We start from the raw sequence: 10,465 nt of genomic DNA on the forward strand, positions 1-10,465 counted from the left end.
TTTACAAAATGGAGTGGGTGTTGAAGTGTGCTATATAGCACCAAATTGCACCTGAGGCCACCTGGAAATGCAAAAAAAATCCACCCCCTCCCCTAAGACCCCTCCCCCAGGCCGGCCATCAGTCTTCAGCCCCCCCCCCCCCACTCAAAAGTACCTTCCTACGCCACTGCAATAGTGTATACCGCACGCGTTTGTGCAGTTTCATAATTATTCATCTTCATTAGTTTCCATCCGATACTCATACTATAGCTGGTATAGTAACTACTGTTCATGTCATGTGACACATGTTACCGTGTTACGAACGCAAATTATAGTAATTACTGATGTACGGTTGTGGGACATTAACAGTATATAATAGTTGATGTACCAACCATTGACGGTGCGGATTCTTTAATAAGCGATTCTAAAATGAAGTCGTATCTAGTCGTTTTATGCTATAAGTAGGCCTATGAATACACTCGAACGTGGCCTTTTTTCGTTCTCGGCATGACGAATTGGCATAATTTAAAGAGAGGTGTGAACTAAAATCGAGGGTACCGTACCCCCTTTACTTCATCTCGTAGGCGTTCTCATCTTCATATAGAAAACCTTGTTTAGTCGCGCAGTTCTTCGCCTTACATGGGAAGAAATTAACAGCGTTGCAGTTGTTACAGTGCCACCTGTAACATATGTTGCCGTGTTACGAACACAAAGTAGTAATTGCTGATGCACTGTTGTGGGACATGAACAGTAGTTGCTGCACCTGCTATGAGTATCGCTGTAGTTTCAGGACAATATCACGCATCTTCTATGACATTAACAATAGTATATTGAGATATCCCTATTGCTATGCAGCAGATACTATTTGCAGCCCGTTCTTTTTACATCCGGGTCGTCAACATGTAACCATGACTAGTTACTATTATATTAATCCTATGAAAACGTTTAACGTGCGGTCAAAATGTTAAAAGATACTCTCCATGCAATTTTGCTGCAATTCGTTTATTTTGTTGAATTGTTGATATTATGTAGCTGGCGTTATCAAACATTTTGTTGCAAAATGTTGAATTGACGAGATTTATTATTATTATTATTGAAATTATTAAAACAATTGATCATTTTGATAGAAATTGTGGAAATGATAAGTTTCTGAGCAGGATATATCATTTTGTAGCAAATTGTTGAATTGGTGAAAAAATATTAAGTGATCAATTTATCAGTTTGCTGCAAATTGTTAAGATTATGATATTCGACTTTCTTTTTTTTGCTGCAAACTTGTTGATATTAACTAAACAATTAATCATGATGTTGAAATTGCTACTATATTTACAAAAAGATGCATAACGTAATGATGGCACCCCTTTACTCGTCCATACAATCCAGATGTTAAACTGAATGTATATATAAAACCTTTGCCTAAATGTTAAAATGACACATGTTAACTAAACTAGCAGTACTTCAGCTAAATTTTGTGTGTGGGTGTTTGCTATGTTTCGTAGTACTTTTAATGACTTCTTTTATTAAATGGAAACATTCTATTTCATATATAAAGATTTGTACCGGAGAGACCGCGTTTTCTCGTTTTGCAATAATATAGTCCAATGGGATGCATACAAATGCATATATTGATAACCTTGACTTTCTTCTCATGCATTTGTTTTGCTTCAATACACATGAATGTAAGACAGCCAGCAACAGTGACGGTTAACCTTGATCGACCTTGTGATTTGTCAATATGTCGCTTGGTTGCTATGGTAACGATATCAACATGTCGCGAATTTTGAGGGTCGTCTATACATAAAGCGATATGTTATCTTTTTCAATAGCACGGTTTTTACATTTCATTTCATTTAACCGTTTGGTTCTCTACTGGCAAAAAAAAAGGTCTTTGCTCTCTTGTCAACAATTAATTCTTAGATAATTAGGGTTTTGATATATTTTTTGTGTGTGTTTTGGTGGCCAATTTACGATAAATTTGAGCGAAGTCAAGCGAATGTTATTCAAAGTAATCTAATACTATCGTCGTCCAAGCGTTTCCGTCATTATTTGAAATAACACATGGGTGGTTGTTTGTATGGAAAGTGTACTTATGGGATTTTAAGATTGAATAAATATCAAAGTATTGACCAAAGTCAATACTAAACTACTTTTTGCATGTCGTAACTAACACACCGGGAGAAAGTTGCTACAACTATACTTTTAATAATTAAGATTTAACTTTACAAGGTGGTGTAAACATATTTGTTCGGTAACTGATTTGCCTTAGAACAACTATTCATGACTCATTTTTTACCCGGTGCATAATTCAGTTTACAATATATTTGTTAGGATTTTAATAGAGCCCATTGTTGATTCGAATGATTCTTCTATGTAGTAATCACATTTAAAATTGATACAGAGTACCATTGTAACCTTCGAATGATTCTTATATTCAGGAATCACATGTGAAGCTGTTGTAAGGTGCTATTTGTAAAGTTTGAATGATTCTTATATACAGGAATCTCATGTGAAAGTGCTGGATAGTGCCATTGCTATGTTCGAATGATTCTTAGATGCAGTAATCACATATAAAATGGATACAGAGTGCCATTGTAACCTTCGAATGATTCTTATATTCAGGAATCACATGTGTAAAGTTTGAATAATTCTTATATGCAGTAATCACATGTGAAAGTGTTGAATACTGCCATTGCTATGTTCGAATGATTCCTATATACAGTAATCACATATGAATATTCTACAGAGCGCCATTGTAACCTTCGAATGATTCTTTTATTCAGGAATCACTTGTGAAACTGTTAAATAGTGCTATTTGTAACGTTTGAATTATTTGTATTTGCAGGAATCACACGTAAAAGAGGCACATATTATCATTCGTTTGCATTTAAAATGTGTCACAAACACAAAACCATGAACTTATTCCATTAACAAACGAGCAACAAGCTTAATTTGTTTTGTCATCAAACCAGTCTAAAAATCTGTGAATGTTCCATTGCAACGCGGCAACCGTATTTATTAATGCAAAAGAAACATAACTATAAAAATATGTCATATTTCATTCACTTATAGTTAACTTTATTTTGTTATTTACTTGTTTTCCAACTAAAAAAAGGTCTAGACTTGTTACATATCACTGTGCTATTGTTGATTGTTAACCATGATACAACCTTATTCTTACATATGGAACCCAGTTGTCAGTGTCCGAGAAGTTATACACTTGATATGCACGCTTAACATGTTAAATCCTTATTAATCCTTTTGATGAAATGTGCGCCCACGCTGAAATGTATGAGGTTAATGATATATCCCTTCCAAATGACATACCTGCACAGTCAAGTTTGCATGAGAGTGTAGCGAAGAGATTTGTAGCTCGAGGCGGGAGCGGGATTATTAGTAGCATCGAATGAGACCGTATAGTAATCATCTACATTGCATCACTAGTATATAATAGATGATCTTCGAAAATGGAGGACAGGGATGGAATTCGAGCAAGGCCAATCGCTCCACTTTCAATATCTTAGAGCGATGTTGCTACCATCTTAGGAGGAGGAGGAGGCAAGAGGCCATATAAGTGCGTTCACTTCTAAAATAATCCTTTAGCTCACAAAAAGATAACCTCTTGAAACCTTTTGCCCTCATAGAGTCGAAGTCATATGTGTGTTGCTTTGAATGCAAATCACGAGTTATTGTTTTCTTGCTCATTCTTAAAGAAAAGGTATTGGAAATCTATAGGGCCTCTAAAGCCTATATATACATATGGTAAAGTTCTTTAGCTGATTAATATACATTAGTTAGTGTCGTTTTATTTATTCAACAAATTAATTTCCATAACTTATTGTAATTGTCTAATTTGTAGAGAAGCGTTCATCGCAGGTCTATATTTTGCCGCCATGTTTTACGTTACATTGTAAAAGATACAACCCCACAGCCACCACGTACCCATGATGCACAATTGACCGAATGCGTCAAACTTGTTGCTGTATATATTGGGGGTTTTTAACTCACAAATCGTTATGTATTTTACACCCCACAAAGCAAAAACTTACGATGAAATTAACTATTAAGGTTTGTGTGAAAAGAAAATGGTGTTTGTGGGTCTAAACAAAATAAGTGTACGAGGTTAACATGAAACCTCTACAACCCCACGACATGATTGAAATAATCAGTTGGTCGTACAGGGTTGCACAAAATAAGTTTATGGATATTACGGAAATACCCCAAAACCACGACTTGAATGAAAATGATTGTTTAGGGTTTGTGTGGGGAAATGGTGTGTTGTAGGGCTAAAAGATATAGTTGCTTGCATGAGCAATTCTAAAACCCCAGAACCCTCTTTATTGTGGGCAGCCTACTGGGCGCTATAGCGGGCTAAGTTACAACCAACTCCGTTTTGCCAAGTCTCCGTTTAAGGTATATTTTTTCCATCTTTGACGAGTTAGAGACTGTGTTGTAATAATAGTTCAAGAATTTTAGATATGTCACCTTAAATAAGGATGTTGAGTTGTTTTTGAAACTTAAGCAAGATGTATAGCGTTTTTTTCTCATCTTTATTTTCTGAATGACAATCTCTTCTTCATGAAAGGTCTTCGTTATTGATCCGAACTTTCGGAAATAGATATATAACCTCTCACGGAAGACGCCAGCTTCATTTACTGGATGTAAACGTGATGTCTTTATCAGTGTTATATGGAAAGTGGGTCACACCTGTAGTCGTTTATATGACAGCATTTAACGCCCTGCAGCATTGGAACGTGTTAGAACGTGGGAAAAGATACAGAGTAACATGTAATTGATTGGAACATATTAATTAACCTGAAGAGATTGAAAGAGCCGCTACAGACATATATCAAATGAACAGTTCAGTCAATCATGAAACAGACGTTGCTTCCATTCCTATATAAGTCGGTTCGAGGCTAATTTTGAAGTGTCTATAAACAGGGATGTGTTATTGTCAAATAAACCGGCATCCCCGGTGTAACGTGATCCAAATTTGCATTCTATAAATACCAATCAACAGTTTATATATACGACAAGGATAATTTATAGTCAGAAAAGTGTGGTTTGCTTTATAAGGCCTACATTTCACAAAGTGTACGGTGACGATCCATTCCCTACCGTTTATGATCATTACAAATCAATGCAAGTTGTGTCCTTGACGAAAACAAAGGTCAGTGTTTTGGTAAAGTAAAAATCATAAACTTATTATTATCAGGTCTCATTTTGGTGATTAAATGTGGAATTTCGGGGAATTGGATAGTTTTACCTTATGATTGACACTTGCAATGGTCAGCACGATAAGGGCAGAAAGCACAATAGTAACCGGAACTGAAGGGAAGAGGCCGGGGGGGGGGGGTCGGACGGGGTTCAGAGGATACAGCACTGGGGTCAAGGGGCGAATAGTGGACCTGGGTAAATTTGGAAAGGCCAGCGAAAATATGCGATCATGAATAGAACATGTTTTCTCATTTTCTATAATGAATATAACTAAAGGAAACATTAAGAGTGCAACAAGGGAGCCCGGTGACACCGAATTTTTCCCGGGCCCAACTTGGCTCATATAATCTAGTTTTATTTGGGATTGCACTTACCGAAACGTATGTTGACCTTTAAATTAACTTGGTGTTCTTTATTTTTTTTTCTTATTCGGTTTCTTATTCGGTTCCTTTTCTCGTTTTTCTAGTTTTCTCCGAACTGTTAAGTTCCCCCTTCTATTTATTGGCAAAAACAACGATTTTGTGCATGGAACGCCGAAAGGGCCACATTTGAAAATTATTTATGAGTTCAAACTTTTTTTTTTTGCAGTGCTAAAGACGATTAAAAGGTTAATAGCTCTTTTTGTTTAGCTAGGTGGTATATTGAGATCAATAGTGACATTAAAGTAATTGATATCCGACGCTGTTAATTCCTTGAAGATTCTGTAAATTATCAGCTGATACTTGTCTTATCTTAATTCTTTAGCCTAAATACTCTGTTCATGACTATGAATCCTGGTTTAATTGAAGCAACCTATCCAGATGCTAATTTGGCAGATATTGTAAATAACATTACATCTTCGCTGACATTTGAGTAGTACATTAACCAAAACAATGATAAATTTCAATCTTTTGTGACATCCAGTTATACGTTCCGCTTTGATCACACTTTTCCTTATATCAGCTATTATAAAAACGAGAACAGAGAAAAACATTTACCGGATGAGATTTACTACTGAAAATGTCAGTGATGTGAACCGTGTCGTAAAAATTACTCGAGCTTGAAAAAGCATGAAGCAAAATTTGAAGTGTGAAAAATAAAGAGGAAAAAGTTGTCATTCCCCCCGGAGTTCATGACACCCTTAGAAATATGAAACGATAAAATATTAACGTAATCATAAAAAAATGTGGAGAATGATAGGCAGATGGGCTACGGGTAATTAGTTGATGATTTGTATATAGTTCATTTTGTATGACGTTTTTGGTGGTATTTTAACGCGTTATCGCCAGAGATTTAAAAAGTAAAAGGTTAAATGTGATTGTGTAGTCTACTTTCAGCGGCTGTTTTCGACAGGAAATGATAAATTTGGTATTATTGTTTCTTTAAAACATATTTCCGTGACAGAAACATAAACAAAATATTAATGTTTTAATAAAAACAATTTTAATATTTTCTAATCAAAAATTGAACTAGAGATGTCAACTTCATGGATTGTTTTGACAATTTAATGGGTACGTGACGTTATAAACGACCGTAAGTTATATGAACAGTTTTGTTTTTAGGCGACTAGTTTGGCGGTACTTCACTCCATGGGTGTGACGTCATCATTATTAAGAGTTATAGCCAGATGGAGCACTTTTTGTGTCATTTAAAACGGTAATAAGTTTAATGGTGATGTCACATTTACTTTAAGCCACTCTTAGAGCCGTAGCATGAAAAAATAATTTTTGGTTAAAGCAACAAAAAAAAAGAAAAAGGTTAACAAGACTGTAGATAATCCCTTGAACAGACAGACTGACAGACAGACCGACATACCTACACACAGTTCGATATATGCCGAACCCCAAAAAATAGAACAAATTGCGCCAGCACAGTCTTAGCATTGCCTTACTATTTGCTGATACGTTTAAACTGGCGTCGGTTCACTTTAACAAATCAGATTTATGTCAATAAAACTCTACCTGGAATATACGGAACAGGTTGAAAAACGTTTGCCGTGTTAGATTTTCACAGTTTGTAGTTCCAGCTTATAGAGTTGTAATTGTCTGTGTCGGTTCGATATTTAATTCGTTGCTAGCAGAAGCAATAAATGCGCAGAACGATAACCAAATTTATCCTATGACCTTTCACCTATCCGCAGGGCCTATTTTTTCCAATCGGATTCATTCGCAACTGATACATTAGCATGAAATTTAATAAAACAATTTATAGCATCTCACGAAACAAGTTCAATTTCTGTATAGGTGAAAACTTCTTTAACGTCCGTTTTTTCTCTCTTGTGTAACAGAGGAACTTGACTCAATAGACACGTTGTTAGAAACTGACCTACATAGTGTCTCTCTATATACAGTAGCGATGACGCATGGGGAATCAGTGATTCAGCTTGCGTAAGTTTATAAAGTACCACCTCCTTTTTTTATTCCTTGGTTTCATTATTACGATTTACCTTTTCCTGATCGGAATTTATAAAGTAAGCTCGTGACCAAAAAAAATATTTATAAAAGAGACTTTGAGCAAAAGTATGTGTATATATTTTAGGCTTTACATTGAGTAATGTTGCGCCCAAAAAAATCCTTTATGCAAATTTGATATTCAGTTAAATGCTAATGTAACATTTAAATGAATGAACTCAGGTACTAAATACGTCAAATCGGGACAAGTATAAGGTCATTCGAAATTGGATAGCCCGTTTTTCTTCTTCATTGGAGCGATTTGTAAAACTTGGTTGTTATATTTATTGTATTGTCATACATTTAATACGGTAGTCTTGCTTATAGTTTGGAATGTATCATGGGTCATTTATTGATACATATGTGACGTATTCTTTAGAATCTTTGTCCTGAAATGTGCATCCATAAAAAAGTCAAGCTATGCAAAACACATCAAGTAGAATTAAGGAGTAATACTTTTCAATAACTCATTAATTTCAAACATTTCATACACGGTTTGCACAATATTTCCTAAGCAGCGGCGTTGAGCACCGGTCCAGAGACCCTATGGACAATTATATATGTCATCGGGCCCTAGTTTACTTTTCCTTTAGTATATATTATGTTAACGACAGTGTACTATTATATGATCACCATATTTTTTCCGGGCCCCCTGCCATATTTTCACGGGGCCCTCTAACTGAACCCTGACCTTGGACTGTACACCCATTTTCAGGTCAGGTCTTTTCATATGATGATAGACGCGTAATATTGAAAAAAAATGATATTTTCGAGGATTCTGTGGCAGAGCTTTCTTTGAAATGAAATCTCGAAATTTACACACGCACTTACGCCTAATTTTGTTTTCTATTATATTAGCTACATCCGATGACATTTCCCTTTATTCTAACCCTTTGTCTGGACAACCGACGACTATTGTTCTCAATTGTTCGACAATTGGTGACAGGAATTTCTGCTTTCCCCATGTCACCAGTGGTGAGGCCTAGACATGCCCACACACACACTCACGCACGCACACGCGCACACACACGCGCACCTACACGCGCACCCACACCCAAGACTGTAAAATAAAATAAAGACACTATATGATCTAAATCATGCGGTACTGTGACAAAAAATAAATTTATATGCAACGTTCTCGCGTGATATTATGATGCAACCTGTTTTTCGTCTTTCCAAAATGCAGTTCAGAGAACAAACCACAAATCAATTTTTGTGCATTATCGCCTTAAAGTGTTCTCATTTTAGTTACGTTGCAATTTTTACTTTATGCACATACGGTGCCTATTGCGTATACTGTTTTTTTTTTTAAATGCAATACTGTAGCAACATCAAAGACTGCAAACTCTTTTGGCATAATGATTGTCAAACTTGCTGTCTTCCAACAAATTGAATTAAGATATGTTGAATGGTTTCTTAGCCAAAAATAACTTTCGCAATTTGTGCCTTGTCATAACAAAGGGAGCGAACAGATAAAGATGTCGAGTTCCTTGATGGTACTTTTGACATTTAGCTGACTGGCTGACTGACAGACAATTTGTGGCGCAATCAAATTTGGACTAATCTGTCCAACGTTCACTCGTTTCAAGATAACGGTGCTCTTTGTCCATGATTTTAGACGGATTGCCGGAAGCTGCTTGACAGTGATTTCAAAGTTACACACCGAGATAAATATTGAAACATGGGATGCAAATTGTAGAGTTATTGCTATATATATATATATATATATATATATATATATATATATATATATATATATATATATATATATATATATATAATTGAAAATCGTTATGAGTTGGAAAATCAATAACAGTGAAAAAACTTCGGGATTCGAACCCGGGCCTCCCGCTTGTACGCATACCGAATATATATATATATATATATATATATATATATATATATATATATATATATATATATATATATATATATATATATATATATATATTTATAATGTTTATATATGGCCACAGTGGTCAACATTCCGTTTGGAATTTATAATGTGCACGCATATTATTCAAGAAACTGGCTTTTCCTTCAATCTTTTCTCAAAAACAAGACCTTTTGCGATGAAATATTTAGTACACTGCTAATGTGAATCGAGAGTCAGTCAAACCTAAAATATGCTTCATGTATAGAGTAGTACTAAAACGGAGGAAAATAAATATAGTCAGTGGTTCATCTTTTGACGAGTTCAAATTATTTCCGATTCACATACGGCAACGCCGATCTGGTCTGTCACCTTACTTTATGGGCTAACATCTAAATAAAATTGTTAATTTAATACTTGTGAAGGACGCCAAGGGCATAGCAACTCCTAAAATGCCGACGGCTTTTAATGAACGCGGATTAGCGCAGTACAGATAACGCGACTCACTGTTTGCCGATGACTCGATAGCAAAATGATGTTTACGTCACGTTTGGCGAATGCAAATTTTGTTACTGTTTAACGAGCATTAGACAGGTGACTTGTACTAACTAAAAAAGTGAAACATTGAAGCTATTTGATAAACTTTAAATTGTATTTGCGCGTCCAGCCGATGACTCATAGCTAGTACAGTAACTACTGGTACCACCTGTAACACATGTTACCGTGTCACGAACACAAAGTAGTAATTACTGGTGCACGGTTGTGGGACATGAACAGTAGTAACATGTGTTACAGATGGCACCAGTAGCTACTGTACTAGCTATGTGTTTGGAGTAAAGGAGGTACGTTACCCGCTTGATTCCAGTTCACACCTCTCTTTAAATTGCGCAAAATCGTCATACCGAGAATGAAGAAAGGCCTTGTTCGGGTATAGCCATAGGCCTACTATAATGGCATAAAACGACTAGAT

The sequence above is a fragment of the Apostichopus japonicus genome, chromosome 20 (assembly GCF_037975245.1).
Source record: "Apostichopus japonicus isolate 1M-3 chromosome 20, ASM3797524v1, whole genome shotgun sequence".
Classification (NCBI taxonomy): domain Eukaryota; kingdom Metazoa; phylum Echinodermata; class Holothuroidea; order Aspidochirotida; family Stichopodidae; genus Apostichopus; species Apostichopus japonicus.